General features: G+C 42.5%; 1 protein-coding gene across 7 annotated transcripts in view; it reads left to right on the top strand.

Annotated features, from left to right (window-relative positions):
- The window catches only part of FRMD4A (FERM domain containing 4A), a 527110-nt gene that overhangs the window by 365129 nt on the left and 142151 nt on the right, over positions 1–19830 (top strand). The gene's annotated exons all lie outside the window — the stretch shown is intronic.

The raw sequence follows: 19830 nt of genomic DNA, 5'->3' as shown, positions 1-19830 counted from the left end.
ATACAGGGAGTCCCCGGCATTGCGGCAGTTTGGAGGTTAGTATTGACAGGCATTCACAAGTCAGGAACTCCCTACATTTGGACTATAAGACGCAGTGACTTTTTTACCCACTTTTGTGGAGAAAAGGTGAGTCTTATTTTACTGAAGGGACAACTTCAAAATAGCATATGGTGTAACAAAACTAATACCTTTAATTTTGAATTTCAGGCAAAAACTAAAAATTTAAAAATATTTATACTTCAGTCCATTAGCGTTCTGAACTTGACATCCCCATTAAAACCACCATGGCTGTCTTCAGTAAGCTGGTAACTGATCATTGTCAAAAGGGGCCACTACAACAATTTCAGGTCTGGAGTGCATATTTTCTTTCAGTCACTGTTGTGAGCTATACAAGGGTCCTCATAGCCCGAGGGCAACACCACATTTCAGGCCCTGCTTCCTCTACTAGTTGTCTGTATCTGAGGTCCGCACACATTTCTGACTCAGCTCAAATTAATTGATGGGACTGAATCAGGAAAGGTGTGGTTTATCAAGCAGAACGCATTTCTCAGGGCTTGTTCACACCTAGGGCGTTTATGCCCTTTTTTCAAGCGCCGGCAATTTTGAAAATCGCTCTAAAAAGCTTGTGCAATGATTCCCTATGAGACTGTTCTCATCTGAGTGGTTTGTTTCCGATCCGCTCAGCAAAGTGCTGCCTGTACCATTTTCTGAGCGTTTTTTGCTCAATAGAAGGTATAGGAAAATCGCAAAGCGCTTGAAAAAGCGCTTTGTATAGCGATTTCCCCAGTGCTTCGATGAATAAATACATTGTATTTATTCATTTCCGGGTCAAAGAGTTCACTTCCTGACTGACATCAGGGAGTGAAAAAAAGCTGAATCCCTCTGCAAAAGCGCTTAGAAAAGCGCATAAAAAAACTGCAGAGCCCACCCGAGTGCCAGAAGGGAGAAAAAAATCGCCCGCAAAATCGCAAATTACTGCCGCCAGCGATTGCGATTTTAGGTGTGAACAAAGCCTTAGTCCATCTAAATACTGGCATGGCTATGGCCCTCGAGGAGTGTGGCTAAACACTTGTGCTCTAGTATACAATGATAAGTGGATTTTATTTTTACAACTAGAGTAAGAAGTGTCCAGCACTCATGTGACCGCTCTTTTAGAGCCTTGGGAGCAGTGGTGTCGCAATAGCAGATGCAGAGGTTTGGACCTTACCTGGACATGAGGGGCCCACAAGGGTCACTGCATTAGCTCTTTATTAGTTCTGTAGGGGTAATGATCACCTTTCCTTTTAAATAATACCAATTGCCTGTCAGTCCTTCTGACACCTTAGGCTGTTGTAGTGTCTGAATCACACACCTGAAACAAGTTATGGGTGTTAGAGACAGAGGCTCAGCAGGACTGCCAGGCAATCTGCACTGTTTAAAGGATATAAATATGTCAGCCTCCATGTCCCTCTCAGTTCAGGTGTGCTTTAATATGTGATGTGAGTTGCGGTAATCAGTAACAAACATTTTTTAGCCTTGCACTGCATTTACCGATTTTGGAGTTCTGTACAGGGGCATAGCAATAGGGGGTGTAGAGGTTGTGACCACATCGGGGCCCTTGGGCCAGAGGGGCCCCGAAGGGTCCACCCTCTATCACAGTATTAGCTCTCTATTGGTCCTGTGCTCATAATAATCATTCCTATAGATACTTTGAATAGTGGTAATCATTAACAAACTGTTTCCCATCCCCTTCTTGCACCTCTGACACTGTAGTTGCCATTGGCAGGTTTTGGTGTGTCATATCAATTGTTATGTATAGAGTGCATGGGGGCCCCATTGTAAAATTTGCATCGGGGCCGATAGCTCCTTAGCTACGCCACTGGTTCTGTATCATGCAGTTATTATGCATATAGTGCTGTGGAGCTCAGTGTAAAATCTGCACTGGGGCACATAAACATGTAGTGACGCCACTGCTTTGGAGCCGGATTTTGGCGTACTTTAAACACGTTTAAACAATTTGCTTCACATTCAAATGATGAGGTGAAATTAAACGTTACCACTAGTACAGTGCTTTTCTCCTGTAAGAATCAAAGAGCTTGAGGGCCGCAGCCACTAAGGGTGCACTCAGTGCGCTATTCTGGAGTGACTGACTCCAGCCAGGGTTTAAACCCTGTTCTTCTATGTCAAAGGTTATTTTGGACTTTAGAAGAGGACTATATAGACTGATGCAATCTCAGAGAGGCAAAAAAACTCTGAAAAATATTTATTGACACATATAGAAAAACATCAAAAACACATGATTCTTCAGCATCACACTTGAAGTTTAATACCCATAAAGCTACAACCATTGGTCAACTCAAATCTATCCTATGTATCTTAAAAACCAATCACTGTGATGCTGAAGAATCATGTGTTTTTGATGTTTTTCTATATGTGTCAATAAATATTTTTCAGAGTTTTTTTTGCCTCTCTGAGATTGCATCAGTCTATATAGTCCTCTTCTAAAGTTATAAATAAGTGTCGGTGGGTAAGGTGGATTACCCTGAAAAAGGACTGTGTTTTTAATCCTTCACAATATAAAGGATTGTACCTCCAGAGTTTCTAACAAAGGTTATTTTGGAAACAGTTAAGGTCTTAAGACACACTTAAATGACCTACACTTTTCTTACATGCTCTTTTTGAACAAAGAGACCAACAACCTGGCGGTCCAAGGGAATCTATATGTGTACCACATATGATTAATGAATTGCACACATGTGTAACCTGTACAATGTGGGTCACGCCAGGAGATGAAGGGGCCCAGAGAAGAAACCTGGGAGATGATTAAGCTGCTGGCAGCAGCAGGCAGTGGAAAGTAATGCTACGTACACACTTGCGATAACGATCGTTCGCTAGGAACGATAATTGAAAGACGAACGATACGGCAACGATAGGAATGCAACGATGGGATGCAGCGATCATCATACACATTTTAACGATTGTTCTCGCAGAAAAGAACGATCATAAGGAAATGTTGCGTACATATTTCTATAAAATTAAATAAAACACACTAACATGGAGTTACAATAGATACAAATATATTATTGTTAACTTGAAAACAAAGTTTAATTGAAATGAGCTATGCAACAATCTTTACCTCCGCGCTACAAAGGAAGTACTGAAGCTGGGCAGAATTCCACGCAGGCGCATTGGCCCTTGTAACGATCGTTCTCGGCCGATGTCTGTACACACTATAGTTTTGTAACGATTGTCGGTAGATACGATCCGTCAGGTCGGATATTTCCATCTTCCCGATCTCGTTCTTTTGTCGTTTTTCCCCGATTGCCGGCGGAACGATCGTTAATTAGCTGTTTCAAACGACCATAGTCGCCAGTGTGTACGCAGCATAAGGGTTGCAGTGATCAGGCTTAGATTAGAGACTGCTTGCTAGCCAAATTGGAGTCAAATTGACATTAGATCTGTATCTTTTTGAGCAATTAAAGTGGGTTGGAACTGCAATTACAAAACTTAGGTATCTATTGCTAGGGACGAGAGTAATTAGTGTTAGGCAGTGGCAAACAATGTCATTTTGTATTGCTAAATTAATACTTTGAGAGGACAGCAATGATTCTCATAGTTATAGTGAGAGTATTTTTTAAATTTTTACTTTATACAGTACTTTGTATTAAATATTTTTCTATAGATGTTTTGGACTATAGAACAAATTATCTGAGTTTTCATTAATCCTTATGGGGAAAATTCACTTTGATATAAGAGTGCTTTGGATTACAAGCACATGAGTTATGGCAAGGCAGTCCAACAGCATGCATATTCAGCATCGGCTCTTCTAAAAAGTAAACAGAAGCCAAGGCGCTTTTGTTTGGCTGAGAAAACACTGCTGATAACAGTTAAAGAGGAGTTGTACTGAAAATCACTTAAAGGAATCATCAGCCAAGTTTAGCTAAAATCTGATTTACTTACCTGGGGCTTTCTCCAGCCCCTCGCAGTAGGTCTGCGCCCGTGCAGTACGCTGCTGACAACGTAGGCTTGACTGACAGCAGCTCTTCACACAGGCACAGTAAGGACAACTTTGAGGTCGGCCTCTGCACCGTGCGGGGACTCTGGACGAAGCGCTTACCGAGGGACAGACAGCTGTGAGGGGCTGGAGAAAGCCCCAGGTAAGTAAATCATATTTTAGTTAAACTTGGCTAATGATACCTTTAAAGAGATACTTAAGTAAAAAAAAAATGATTTTTACTCACCTGGGGCATCTCTCAGCCCCCTGAAGCTGTATGGTGCCCTTGCAGCCTCGCTCCGATCCTCCTGTCCCCACCGGCGGTTACTTCCGGGTTTGGCGACAGCCGCCGACAGGCTGGGAACGCGAGCGATTCTCCACGTTCCCAGCCGCCATATCATCCTCTATGCTGCTATAGCGTATAATGTTATATACGCCGTAAGGCAGATCGGCGATCCCCGGCCTCTGATTGGCTGGGGATCGCCGGCTTATGATAGGCTGAAGCCTATCCTTCAATGCGCAGGACGGATATCCATCCTGCGCAGCTCACAGGGGGAGGGAGAGGGACGGAGCGCAGAGAACGCTGCGGAGGGGGGCTTTGGAGAGGCCCCCCCCCCCCCCCGCAAAGCGCAGCAAGCCGGCGGCGATCAGACCCCCCCAGCAGGATATCCCCCTAGTGGGGAAAAAAGGGGGTAAGTCTGATCGCCCTGGCATAATCCTGATCTGTGCTGCGGACTGGAGAGCCCACGCAGCACAGATCAGACAGAAATCCACTGGTCGTCAAGTGGTTAATGAATAAAATTGCTTTTTTTTTTTCAATATTACAGTGGTTTGCAAAAGTATTTGGCCCCCTTGAAGTTTTCCACATTTTGTCATATATCTGCCACAAACCTGAATCAGTTTTATTGGAATTCCACGTGAAAGACCAATACAAAGTGGTGTACACGTGAGAAGTGGAATGAAAATCATACATGATTTCAAACATTTAAAAAAAAAAAATAACTGCAAAGTGGGGTGTGCATAATTATTCAGCCCCCTAAGTCAATACTTTGTAGAACCACTTTTTGCTGCAATTACAGCTGCTAGTCTTTTAGGGTATGTCTCTACCAACTTTGCACATCTAGAGACTGAAATCCTTGCCCATTCTTCTTTGCAAAACAGCTCCAGCTCAGTCAGATTAGATGGACAGCGTTTGTGAACAGCAGTTTTCAGATTTTGCTACAGATTCTCGATTGGATTTAGATCTGGACTTTGACTGGATCATTCTAACATATGGATATGTTTTGTTTTAAACTATTCCATTGTTGCCCTGGCTTTATGTTTAGGGTCGTTGTCCTGCTGGAAGGTGAACCTCTGCCACAGTCTCAAGTCTTTTGCAGACTCCAAGAGGTTTTATTTAAAGATTGCCCTGTGTTTGGCTCCATCCATCTTCCCATCAACTCTGACCAGCTTCCCTGTCCCTGCTGAAGAGAAGCACCCCCAGAGCATGATGCTGCCACCACCATATTTGACAATGAGGATGGGGTGTTCAGAGTGATGTGCAGTGTTAGTTTTCCGCCACACATAGCGTTTTGCATTTTGGCCAAAAAGTTCCATTTTGGTCTCATCTGACCAGAGCACCTTCTTCCACATGTTTGCTGTGTCCCCCACATGGCTTGTGGCAAACTGCAAACGGGACTTCTTATGCTTTTCTGTTAACAATGGCTTTCTTCTTGCCACTCTTCTATAAAGGCCAACTTTTGTGCAGTGCACAACTAATAGTTGCCCTATGGACAGATTTCCCTACCTGAGCTGTAGATCTCTGCAGCTCGTCCAGAGTCACCATGGGCCTCTTGACTGCATTTCTGATCAGTGCTCTCCTTGTTCAGCCTGTTAGTTTAGGTGGACGGCATTGTCTTGGTAGGTTTACAGTTGTGTCATACTCCCATTTCTGAATGATCGCTTGAACAGTGCTCCGTGGGTTGTTTAAGGCTTTGGAAATCTTTTTGTAGCCTAAGCCTGCTTTAAATTTCTCAATAACTTTATCTCTGACATGTCTGGTGTGTTCTTTGGACTTCATGGTGTTGTTGCTCCCAATATTCTCTTAGACAACCTCTGAGTCCGTCACAGAGCAGCTGTATTTGTATTGAGATTAGATTACACACAGGTGCACTCTATTTAGTCATTAGCACTTATCAGGCAATGTCTGTGGGCAACTGACTGCACTCAGACCAAAGGAGGCTAATTAATTACGCACACTCCACTTTGCAGTTATTTATTTGTAAAAAATGTTTGGAATCATGTATGATTTTCATTCCACTTCTCACGTGTACACCACTTTGTATTGGTCTTTCACGTGGAATTCCAATAAAATTGATTCATGTTTGTGGCAGTAATATGACAAAATGTGGAAAACTTCAAGGGGGCCGAATACTTTTGAAAACCACTGTACTTTGTAAATTATTCAGTCAGTGTTTACCCGTTGTAAAAACCTCCTTCATACCTTTTCTCTCCCTGATTTACATTCTGAAATTTATCACAAGTGACAACATCTTTACTGCTGTCAGGTGCATCTCTGTGGAATATGTGTTAACTCTGTGTTCCAAAGCCAGTAGAAAAAATACCTGGTGTGCCAGAATGCTCTGGGAGGAGAATTCCGCATAATTAAACAGCTTAGACTGTGGCAACTTATGCATATGATTTGCATCTGAATTGAATGTGAAGTGCGCAGATAGCTTATTATAGGTGCTGCACATGTGAGCTGTTGGTCATTTCAGATGCAGCCTTTGTGGTAGAAGCCTGCGCGGGTCCACTTTTTCATACCCGCACCCGAGCCGCACCCGCGACCCACTACCTGCACCCGACCCGCGACCAGATTTTTGGTGAATTTGATACCCGCCCCGCACCTGAAGAACCGCTATCTGCACCTGACCCGCAGGCCCGCTACCCGACCCGCTACCCGCTTTTTAAAATTTTCTTCTAAAGTGCACATTTGCATAGTTGTCCCCAGTGTAGCCAGCATAGTTGTCCCCAGTGTAGCCAGCATAGTTGTCCCCCAGTGTAGCCAGCATAGTTGTCCCCCAGTGTAGCCAGCATAGTTGTCCCCCAGTGTAGCCAGCATAGTTGTCCCCCAGTGTAGCCAGCATAGTTGTCTCCAGTGTAGCTAGCATAGTTGTCCCCCAGTGTAGCTAGCATAGTTGTCCCCCAGTGTAGCTAGTATAGTTGTCCCCAGTGGGGGCCAGAGCCCCCCCCCCCTCCTCTCTCACCTGGGTCCTCTCTTTCAGAATAGCGGCGGTGCTGCGGGCGGGCGGAGGATTACTCACCTTCTAACTTCCGCATTCCAAGAGCTGGCAGTGTCCCCTCGTCACAGGTCTCCACCTTCAATGCCGCCCACTGTGCTTCCACCAATCAGGAAGCACAGTGGGCGGCATTGAAGGCGGAGACCTGTGATGAGAGGATGCTGCCAGCGCTTAGAACGGAAGTTAGGAGGTGAGTAATCCTCTGCCCGCCCGCAGCGCAGCCGCTATTCTGGTGAGGGAGTTCTGGCCCCCCTCCCTGTCGCTGTCCAAACTGCCCCTGCTGGTGCTGCTTCCATTCCTCACTACCCGCACCCGCAGACCGCTACCCGCAACCCTACCCGCAACTCGCTACCCGTACCCGACCCGCACCAGCAGCAAAAATCAATTCCGGTACCTGAACTCGACCCGCATTTCGGGTTACCTGCGGGTACCCGACCCGCTGCAGGCCTCTACTTTGTGGTATGTGCTGGCCCTCTTCTCGCTAGACTGTAGCATCACTGAGAGGGCAGGGCTACATACCAATATCAGCAATTTAGAGACATAGGAAGTGTTTCTGATTCTGAAATCAATATAATTAACGAAAAAGTGGGTATCCTCAATAATTTACTACATTCCACTATTTGTCACTATGGTGCTTCTTTAAGTGCTGGCAAATTCAAAGGGCCATTACTTCACTATGTTTTACAGCTCAATGAACCCGAATGTACAGCAGACTGCCATCTTGGCTGCTATTTAGAATTTAGTTTAAGAAGTTCAGCCCTGAAAATAAAAATATGAGACTCTGTTTTATGTTACTAATGTTCAATTTATCATAAGTAACAAACACAATTATTTACCTCATACGTTTATTTTTGCTCATGTTTATTCTGCACAAGTGTGGTTTCTGTATTATGTAGAAGTTGTAATCTTTTCTTTAAACCAGTAGGTGGAGCCATTTCCACATATAAGGTATTTAAGCTTTTTTTTTTTTTTAATGCAATCTGAAAAGGAAAGCTCCTCTCCTATCCAGTTAAACCAAAGGACCATGTAGAAAAGAATGTTGCAAGTAGTAGGCTGTTGAATCAAAATCATAGTGCTTAAAAAAACAACAACAGAGAAATACGTTACTAAATATGTAAATAAGTACAACTTTCATTAGAATAGAACTATTTACACTGAGACAGCAGATTGGAAAATAAATATCTAGTTTACAATTGCTGAAATCCCTGCATAAAATATTCAGAAGATACATCTGCTTCCTATTTCTGGTGCTTTTTATTCTCTGCTCAGAGAACAGAACTTATATCTTCCTTCTGCAAACACTGAACTGATCAAAAAGCTTTCTGACTTCTGCAACCACTTTAGATAACAAAGTGATATCACTGTACAGAGAGAGAATGATCACGATTTTGCTAAGTTGTTGTGCAAAGTGCTGAAATCATAATCAAGAGAATGGTACATTTGCAGACAAAAGTACTGACAACAGGAATCACCAGTAGTAATAATGGAAATATACTGTGTTAAGCAGATCTGTTACTTTACCATACAAATAGTGTCATACTTTTGTAAGTAAGCGTTGATGGATTCGCTTTCAAGTAAATATGTAAAGAGTGGGATAGAAAGTTTAACTTTTAAACTTCACAAAAAGTAAAGGAAATTAAAGGAAACTCTATTTTACACTAAACTAACAGATTATTTTATTTTATCTGGGTTCAGATCAGTACATATGTAGGCCATCTACCTTACCGCAGCCACATTAAACAAGTCAAGACATTTGGAAATAACAAAAACTACCAAACGACTGTTGAGTAAAAAAAATATTCTATATTTATTAAAGACAAACATTGCCTATCAAAATATTAATTATTATTAGTGCTTTCATCATAAACATGCACATAAATGGAGTGATAACCCTAAAGTGCAGGAATAGGAAAGACACATGTAAATACTGTATGTACGTGTTTATGATGAGATCACTAATAATAAATATTTTGATAGGCAATGTTTGCCTTTAATAAATATTGAATACATTTGCATTTAAAGAGACACTGAAGCGAAAAAAAAATTATGATATTATGATTTGTATGTGTAGTACAGCTAAGAAATAAAACATTAAGATCAGATACATCAGTCTAATTGTTTCCAGTACAGGAAGAGTTGAGAAACTCCAGTTGTTATCTCTATGCAAACAAGCCATTAAGCTCTCCGACTAAGTTAGTCGTGGAGAGGGCTGTTATCTGACTTTTATTATCTCAACTGTAAGTGAACTGTTTACTTTTTCTCTGCTAGAGGAGAGGTCATTACTTCACAGACTGCTCTGAAAGAATCATTTTGAATGCTGAGTGTTGTGTAATCTGCACATATTAGAGAATGATGCAATGTTAGAAAAAACACTATATACAGTACCTGAAAATAAAAGTATGAGAATATTTTCTTTGCTGCTAATCTTCTAGTAATTATTCATAGTACACAACCAATTCATTATATCATATATTTTTTTTCGCTTCAGTGTCTCTTTAACAGTTGTTTGGTAGTTTGTTTGTTTTTTTCCTATGCTTTCTGTGCAATAGCATGGGTTGCTGCTTTAGGTATTCTACATTTGAAAATCAGCTATGAGAAGTTCTGAAATAAGGCCTACTTTAGTTACTTGTACATTAATTTGTTAGCTTCTTTCATTTTTCAGGCTGCATTGGATACATGGGAAAGAGAATCTAAGAAATTATCATAGGGAATGCAGACAGTTCTTCTTTCAGAAACAAACGTATCTGAGATAATTCATACATAGAACAAATTACCACCTTATGGCCCATATGCAAGTCATTTTCTCTCCTTAGTGATATTTTCAAACTTGTCAATAAAATGCCTTTAACCTCTTGAGGACCACAGGCCTACCCCCCACCAGCGGGGGGGGGGGGGGGGGGAATCACTAGTGTGCTGTCTTGTACGACCCTGCAGCTTGGCCTTAAAGCTGCAGTGGCCTATTTTGAAAGATATTGCCTGGTCTTTAGGGGGGTTTAGCACTGTGGTCCTGAAGTGGTTAATGCAGGAGGGGAGCGAGCTGAGGGGAGAGCCCGAGGTGAGGGAGGGGGGAGTGCCCCCACTCCCCACCAATGTAAGTGGCCATGCTCTCTCATCATGCTGCGACCCCTCCTGCCCCCCAAAACGACCCTGAGCAGGGGGTCCAAATTTCTGCATCGAGGCCCAGTGATTTCTAGTTCTGCCCCTGGCTGCAATGTCTTTTTTTAATCAATTTTATAGTTTTCACCTTTTCACCTGCGTTTTCTCCTAAGTAATATTTTCAAAATTGTCAATAAAATGCATTTTAAACCACCAAGAAGCAAGAAAAGGCTACTACACACACTCAACAAAAACATATATTTATTAACATACTCCAAAATACAGGGGGTTGCAACGTGTTTCACAGGTATATTCCTGCTTCTTCAGGCAGAAAAACAATGGAGTATTTAATAGGGTTGCAACGGTATGAAAATTCACGGTATGATAACCGTCAAAAAAAATACCGCGGTATGACGGTATTACGGTATACGGTATTACGCAATTATTCTCATTACAATTACCCTTATAAAAATGAGAAAAGGTCAAAGTTGAACAAACTCTTCTTTATTAGACCCTTAATGGTTAGGGTCCTCCTATCATACTTGAAATATTTACTCTTCTAAATGTCCAAAAAACAACAACAATACCAAAAGTAAATCTAATTTTCCACGTGTCACATGACTGCCTATGGCAGAGAGGGCAGATAATAAGGCCATTTGAAAGCACAGTAGGTTAATATGTCTGCTTCCATGAATCAGGAAGTAGAAACTGTGCAGATTTATTTTAGGATTTGTATTAGCTGTAACAAAGAAAGAAATTGCTGTTGCATATCTTTTTGAGCAAAGAGGAGGACGTTTTGAGTTCAGGTCCACTTTAAAAATGCTGGTGGTACACTTTACTATACACCTTAGTGTACCAGAGATGAAGCATAGTGAAAGTTTTGTATATACCTGCGGCTTCCTCCAGCCCGATCATGCGCACGGATCCCCCCCACGCCGCCATCCTCAGCCTTTTCTATCGCTGGTATTGAGTCCCGTAACTTGACCAAGTCGCGGCCAGTCTGAGCATGCGCAGTGCGTTCTCTACAGCGGAGAATAATACTACGCAGGCGTAGTACTATTTTCTGCCAGAGAGAGAGGGAGCGCACTGCGCATGTGTAAAACTGGCCGCGACTGGCCAAAGTTACGGGACTCAATACCAGCTATAGAAAAAGCTGAGGATGGCGGCGTGGGAGGGATCTGTGCGCATGATCGGGCTGGAGGAAGCCGCAGTTATGTATAAAAACTTTCACTATGCTGCGTCTCTGGTTTCCTTTACAGGATACCAGAGCTGAAAAATAAAATGCAAATGGGTGGAGCGGACATGAGTTAGGTGAAGTCCTGTGCTAAGCCACTGCTGACAATTTCTTTAAAAAGTAGGGGGACAGAGTAGAACAGGGGGGGAGGGGCAGTGGGCATGAGGACACGACATCACACAAACACACGTACATCAGGCAGACAAACACACACACATCACACAGAGACATGCATCAGGCAGACATCACTTACACACACACACACACATACATACATACATACACTACACATTAGGCAGACATCACTCAGACATCACAAACATATACATCAGGCAGACATGCATCCATCAGGCAAACATCCATCCATCCATCAGGCAGACATTACTCAGACATCACACACATACATCAGGCAGACACATCTCACACACACAAGCCATACATATACACACTGGCTGCATTCAAATACAGCACCTCTCCCACAGCAACACTGCTTATCTGGTGTCATTAAGCTTCAGCTCCCCACGTGCAGTGTGTCTCTCGCTCCTTCTCCCGGGCGGGCGGCGTGCTCATCATTTTCATGGGGGGAGGAGAGCTGGACATTCCTTTGAACACTGATCTGTATCAGTGTTTATGTCAGCTCTGCAGTCGTGGGAGGCAGGGGGCTGCGTGCATCTAGCAGGAGGGAGAACGGGCTGTAGCCTTTTCTCATTTGCCGTATTTATTTTGGCAGGCATGACCTGGTGACTCCCCCTCTGCCTTTGTAGTACAGTCCGCAATAAAAAAACTACAAGCAGATACAAATGGATCTCTGTGTGCGCGCCAGTCGTGTTGGCGTCATCACAGGACGCGTATCACCACCCAGCTCCTGCACTCATGTCGCAAGCCTCCCGCAATCAGGAACTAGCTTTGGGAGCTTGCCTTCGTAACGGACGCAGACTGAGAGCAGGACAATGCCGGAGCGGTGGCGGGGATACGGAAATACAGCAAAAACCGGTATTTCCTAAAAGTGCTTACCGTGATTACCGTGCTTAGTAAAACCGCGATATACCGTAATACCGGTAAATCGCGGCAACCCTAGTATTTAACAGCCAGCTGTCAGAAGTACACCTAGCGCTCTGTTTTTGGAGTATGTTAATAAATATATGTTTTTCTGATAACTGACAGTTTCGTGTCTGCTTTGGGGAGGTGAGTTCACCGCTGCTTCCACAGCAATTTTGAAACCTTTAGTCTCTTGCGTCTTTGTTCATCATTTACGATACTTGTGTCCACCACTGGTGGAGGGGTGATATACATCTACTTTCCGATCTACAGAGAGCGACTTTTTAATCCTGAGTGGGAACAGGTCTTAAAGAGACTCCGTAACAAAAATTTCATCCGGTTTTCTTCCATCCTACAAGTTCCAAAATCTATTCTAATGTGCTCTGGCTTACTGCAGCACGTTCTACTATCGCCATCTCTGTAATAAATCAACTTATCTCTCTCTTGTCAGACTTGTCAGCCTGTGTCTGGAAGGCTGCCAAGTTCTTCAGTGTTGTGGTTCTGTGATGCATCTCCCCCCTCCAGGCCCCTCTCTGCACACTGCTGTGTGTTATTTAGATTAGTGCAGCTTCTCTCTGCTCTATTATCTTTTACAAGCTGGATAAATCCTCCTCTGAGCTGGCTGGGCTTTCACATACTGAAGAATTACATACAGGTAGAGCTGTCTGCACTCTGCAGGAAGAAACAGCCTGACACTTCAGTGGAAGATAGCTGCAGGGGGAAAGAAACACACAAGTGATCTCTTGAGATTAAAAAGGAAGGCTGTATACAGCCTGCTTGTGTATGGATGTATTTTCTATGTGTACATCAACCTACTTCCTGTTTTGGTGGCCATTTTCTTTGTTTACAAACAAACTTTTTAAAACTGTTTTTAACCACTTTTAATGCGGCGGAGAGCGGCGAAATTGTGTCAGAGGGTAATAGGAGATGTCCCCTAACGCACTGGTTGTTAACTTTTGTGCGATTTTAACAATACAGATTATCTTTAAATCTCCACACCTGCATTTACAGTGGTTGCCTAAAGGGTAACCCTGGCTTGTGAGTATTACTTTACTTACTTTCAATTTTCACCCCTATTCAGTACATACTACACTATATTTGGGCTCTCGGTTTCGTTTCTTTTTGAACTTTTGTCAAGTAAAAGACATGCAAACGACAAGGCGTTATCACTAATAAGAGGCGACCAACGACTGATAAGACGCAGCTCAAGTCAATCCAACTGTTGGATTGACATGAGCTGCATCTTATAAGTCATTGGTCGCCTCTTATTAGTGATAATGCCTTATCATTTGCATGTCTTTTACTTGACAAAAGTTGTCCAACTTCTTCAAGTTGTTTGATAATCCTGCATTTAAAAGACTTTTGTTGAGCGTGTGCATGAACCTTTAGAAGGTTCTTGTTAAGGCTCATACATATCTACCAACGATCTTCCAAATGTGTCTGTTAGCAGATAAGTTGTGTGTGTGTATGGCTGGCAAATAGCCAAATGACCAACTGATAACAGGTTGTTTGCCAGATCCAACCGGTGGATCAATCTGACCAACTATCATGCAGGTTGGAACATGTGTACAAGTCTTTTGAACAACTTTGGGGTTTTTTAAATGCAGACATGTTGTACAGTTAGTCATGTAGCTTGCACACATAGTATTTAAGTGAGTTGGTTGCTTAGTTGGTTGGCGTGTGTGTACGTACATGTCATGTAAACAACTTGTACGGTTGGTCATGTTGTGCAGTTGGTTCTGCATTAAGTTGGACGTGTGTATGAGCCTTTAGTAGTGAGTGATTATAGTACAAAAAAGAGAGTGTGGCAATTTCATAGAGGTTGAATGGTTTAAGCACGTTAGACGTAAATAACTCCTTACATCATCGAGATGAAGCCTAGATTATGTCAGTTACGCCTAGCCACTCAGACAGACACCTAATTATTTATTACAGTATCTGCCAAAGATACTGTCTTTGTTGACATCTAAAACTCAGTTGTGAGAAGACAGAACAGCTGAAACCTGATTGGTTACTGTAAGCAACATAAAAATTGTCTTTTTTGTTCATAAAAGTGTTTAGTACTAATATGCATATTATTTATATCCCTAGCCAATATCAACCAACCGGCTTTCTGAGTACTAAAACCAGAGCAGCGATGCTTTGAGACTGCTATGGGTTACTGTACTTGAAACTTTTTTTGTGTTTAGATAAAAGCTCAACATCTTTCTTGTGTTCATTAAGCTGCATGTGCAAAGGCAGGAAATACATTTGACGAATGTAATAAAACTATATTCTCCAGAGCATGCTAGTATTCTTCCTCTGGTTATATGCCGGTACAATAATAGATGTTTCAATGAAACGTGTTTTTAAAATGAGGCATCTTCCTGCATTTGTTCTCCTAAAGATTCCTTTGACCCCCAATGCAATATAAATGAGGGAAAGATGAAAAGAGCTGCCTGAGTTTCTGCATAGCACTTATCACAGGAGGGTATTCAGGGCAGGGTATTCCTTGGGGAGCCAGTGTGTACTTTTTAGCACAAAGAGGACAAGGTCACTGCAGAGTCCCAGCCCTTGCTTCTAATAATTCTAAATATGCCAGAGCGCTTTCTTGCCAAGAAGTGAGTACTCCACTGCAGTCCATACAGATTGACATTCCTGTTGACTAAACACTATTGTCTGAGAACAAAATGCTGCCTGGTAAAGATAAGCAGTTTCCTGACTCAAAGCTGTCAATACGGCATATTATTAAGAGCCGCACATTGTCCCTCTCTTGTTAAAGCACTGATCCTACTTTCTTTAGCTTTAATTCATGCTACACGCCCTACAGTTAATATTTTCACTTTTTAAATTATATGTTTGCAGTGAACCCAACCTATTAATTCACTAATGAGGCCTCTGCTAATGATAATACAAGTCTCTAAACTAGGGACTGTTTTATCGTTCTTTACCTTCTGGCAATGAATTCCTCAAATAATTCCATCAATAATTGACACAGATTGACGCAGCACAAAGGAAACAGGTATGAGTCGCTTCAGTGCTCCTGAGATATTCAGTGATCAGCTTGTAGTCAAAGTACAAAGGAGTTCTACAAGATTTTGGAACTGAGGCTTGTAGCATCACCCAACTTTCTGCAGTTCTACAGCTATAGGGAAACATCTTTTTGAAAGTAGAAAAATATAAAGACATGAGAATTGTATGTATAGAGCATATAGAGAGAGAGTATACAGCATACAGAAGTGTAGTAGACTATGTAATATGTATTGTATGAAGTGGAAGATGTTGGTTTGAATAATGTACAGAGCAAAATATGTACCGGTATATAAGGCATCAAGGTAAAAGTGTAGTGAGAAGGAAGAGTTCTTTTATGTATTAAGGCTTGTGCACACATGCAACACTTCTGCCCAACTATCATCCACTGATTCAGGGGCGTAGCAATAGGGGTTGCAGAGGTTGCGACCACATCGGGGCCCTTGAGCCAAAGGGGCCCCGAAGGGCCCTCCCTCAGCTACAGTATTAGCTCTCTATTGCTCCTGTGCTCATAATAATAACTTCTATAGATACATTGAATAGTGGTAATCCCCTTCTTGCACCTCAGACACTGTAGTTGCCATTGGCAGGTTTTGGTGCGCCGTATCAATTGTTATGTATAGAGTGCTTGGGGGGGCCCCATTGTAAAACTTACATCGGAACCCACAGCTCCTTAGCTACGCCACTGCACTGATTGGTCTGTTGGACGATAGTGGGGTATGTGAACTCGTGACAAATGACTAGACAATCCAACAGGCAGATCAACTCACACGACTGTTGGCCTGATATTGTGCAGTTGGCCACATGTATGCAAGTCATTTGAACGATTTGTACTTGTTTTGAATGTGGCCATAACGTGCAGTCTGTCGTTCTACTTCTGTGCGCTGTATGCAAATGAGTTGGTCGTTCAGTTGATTGGTGCGCAGAAAATACAAGTTGCTTGGTCATGGGGTCGGTCATGTTGTCGGATTGGTCATGCAGAAAAGTTGCATGTGTGTACGAGCCTTAAGATGGATATATTATATCCCATACAGCACATGTAGTGTAGTAAGATTGCTAAGTATATCATGTACTGCATTGTATGTAGCAGGTAAAATGGTGTATATAAAGTTTATCACAGCGGTTACAGCAGAGAAGTTGGAGGTATATAACAGTGTTTATAGAGTAAGGGGTACAGCTGTTGTCTGCCATGCATATACATCACTATAGTCTCTTTGGAGAGATTAGCAGAGATTTAACCTGTAAATTAGGCTAGGTTCACACTGGGACATTGTGCTGCAACACATGCAGTGCAGCATACAGTTCATGAAAACTATACTTTACTGCATCTGTAAAAGTGCATGTTGTCCGGTACTTCAGAGCATGTCTCACCATCATTACAACGTATTCCGCACTGCTGCGCTAATGTGAACATATCATTACAATATAATTCATTGCATTTGCTAAGGGAGTATATTGTCAATGCACAGCAACCTAGCCTTAAAGTAAACTGAGCAACTAAAATAAAATATATATCAAACATACCTTCCCCTAAGGGAGGTTAGTAAATGGTGTCAGCTGTTAGTGGGACGGCAAGCATTTAATTACCTTAGGGGGGCTGCTTTTCTAGCCCACAATGTGTATGCAGGCCCCCATCCTGTCTGTACCCAAAGTGGCTATGGTGATATCAAGTGGCCCTAGCCACTGCAGTGCATGCTGGGAAGTGTAGTTCATCAATCTAACTACATCTACAAGCCAGGAGATGTAGTCACATTAATGGACTAGATCTGCCGGCATGCACTGCGGCGGTCGGGGCCTGCGCAATTTCACTGCAAATATTTCAAACTTCTACAGCAGGGACAGCATTGCAGATGCTTAGTGACCCACAAGTATAGCAGATCCATTGCTAATCAGACACATATGTATCATTTTGATTTTCAGCTGGTCAGTGCTATATCTCATGCAATATTGCTTGATAAATCATTCCGCTGAGTTTTCTTTACACTCATAGTCAGGTAGACTGGCTTACACGTATGTGACATGGATGTTATAACTTGGTATGGCTTTTCTATCTGTCCAAAAAAATAGCCAGAACAGGCTTTTCTCATTATTGCCCATGACAATAGCACATAACCACTGACTGACTACTATTTAGGATGAGAGGATTAGGTTGAAACCATACCTGATTATGTTTATTGCTGTGACTTCAGTGGCAGGTCATAGCTCCACCCCCTTTCCCTGTTCAGCAAAGTTGAGCCCAGCACACATTTGGACCCTGCTGACCCACAGGCATGCCTCTGGCAAGTAGATTATACTATATGATCAACAGGCCTATCTTGTTTGTGGCACTTGTATGTCTGCACCATAATGATTAAAAATATATTTACATACACTTTAATTATCCATAGTCCACTGTAATGTGTAATAAAGCATATTGCAGCAAGCAAGCTAAGGGATGACCTTCCCTGGCCATATACTTTCCCATACATAAAATTGTGGCCTCTTTTTGATCAAAAAATGAAGCACTGTCACACAATGCCACAGAGATTCCCCTGGTTACCAGTGTCAGTGACCTTGATGGGAAGGTGCAGCTCTGACTGTGGGAGTTTTAAATAAGGGGCTTCTAATACCTCAAGAGGTTGTTAATTAAATCAGAACTATGAAAGAACAGAGCTTTGATTGTCTCTCTCTGGGAAGCGGCCTCCATGGCTTGCAAACCTGTTGAGAGAGAAGGAGAAAGGGTTCTGGGAGGGGAGAGGCAAATGAATGTCATTAGCTGGTCCCTGCAGCTTTCCATGGGAACCCACCGGCTGCCATTCAGCAACATTCACAGTTTAGGTTTTCAGAGTTCACTGACCGCTCTGTGCCTCAGGCTGAATGCACTGACTAGGCAGTATTGAAAAGCAGGTTTCCTACAGAGAGAACTGGTGGAAAATGTATTTCTTCTGTGTGAGAAATTCCAATTAAACCAAACCTTCAACATATGTAGCTGTCTTTTTTACTGAAATAGATTTTATATCTTATTTTATTTTGTATGAAATACATTCGTATTTCATTTGCATCATATAGCAAAGCAGATCATTTATTATCATTCAGTTTTGATAGGCTTAATCAGTTGGAACATATTCCACCTTAAATGCTAGACTTCATTGTTGCTTTTCTTTTCTCCATTGAGAAAATAACACCTATGCCCCCCTGTAGGGGTATTTTAGGATTGCATGACATGGGTTTGGGTGGGGGAGCAAAGTATCAGGAATAGCTCTTGCTTTGGCTCTGTGGCAAGGTTTTTGATGTTTCTGTTCTACTTCCTTTCAGTCGCCTAACCCTAACCAGTCCCCTTTTTCGGTAAAACTTCTTCATGATGCCTAAACCTTATCTCTCCTCCTAACACTTATTACCCCTCCATCTCCTTAACCCACACCTCTCTACCCAATGTTAAAATCCTTCCTGATATCTACGCACCATCTACTATTATTAACCACTTACTGATACCTAAGCTTAAACTTCTAATTCTAAAATCTAAAGGTGGCCATACACTTATAGATTTGCAGCAGATTCGACCATCAGATAGATTTCTGGCAGATGCCTGTCAAGTCCAATCTGCCAAAAATCTATCTGATGTGTGCCACACACTAGGAACAGATTTCCAATAGATTTCAGAACGGAAGAGGTGAGTCATCCCTGCCCGCTGCCTCTTAGTAATAGCCGCGGTGGCTGCTGCTGAGCTTAAGCTGGAGGGGGAGTGCAGATGGGGGACCGACCCAGATGGGGGACCGACCCGCCGCTGTGCCCAATACCCCCTTCCTGCCGGCTACCCTCTTATGCGGCGTATGCTACGCCGCGGGTCTGCTAGTAATATCTATCTAAATAATTTTCTAGCATCTCTAAAACTTTTTTTTTTTTAACTATTCTCAACTTGCAAGCATGTTTAATGTATTAGCAGTCCCTCAGCGTTCATAGCATTGTTTTCCCCATTCATTAGTTATATGCATACATAAATAATCCATTTGGCAGTCACAGCAGATTAGATATGAAGGGTTATTTTTCTGCTGTGCCAGGAATACCTTTTGCTGGTTCAGCCACCGGAAATCCTTTTCTTCAGCCAACAAACGTTTCTGTTCCGCGTGGTACATTTGGGAACTACAAATAGAGTACAGCTGACAGCTATGTGAGCAGGGGGAATTCATCATACTTGACAGATTCCCCTCTTGCTTCTTCCTGAA

Source organism: Hyperolius riggenbachi, chromosome 3 (assembly GCF_040937935.1).
Source record: "Hyperolius riggenbachi isolate aHypRig1 chromosome 3, aHypRig1.pri, whole genome shotgun sequence".
NCBI lineage: Eukaryota > Metazoa > Chordata > Amphibia > Anura > Hyperoliidae > Hyperolius > Hyperolius riggenbachi.
This window is presented reverse-complemented; position numbering and strand designations above follow the sequence as displayed.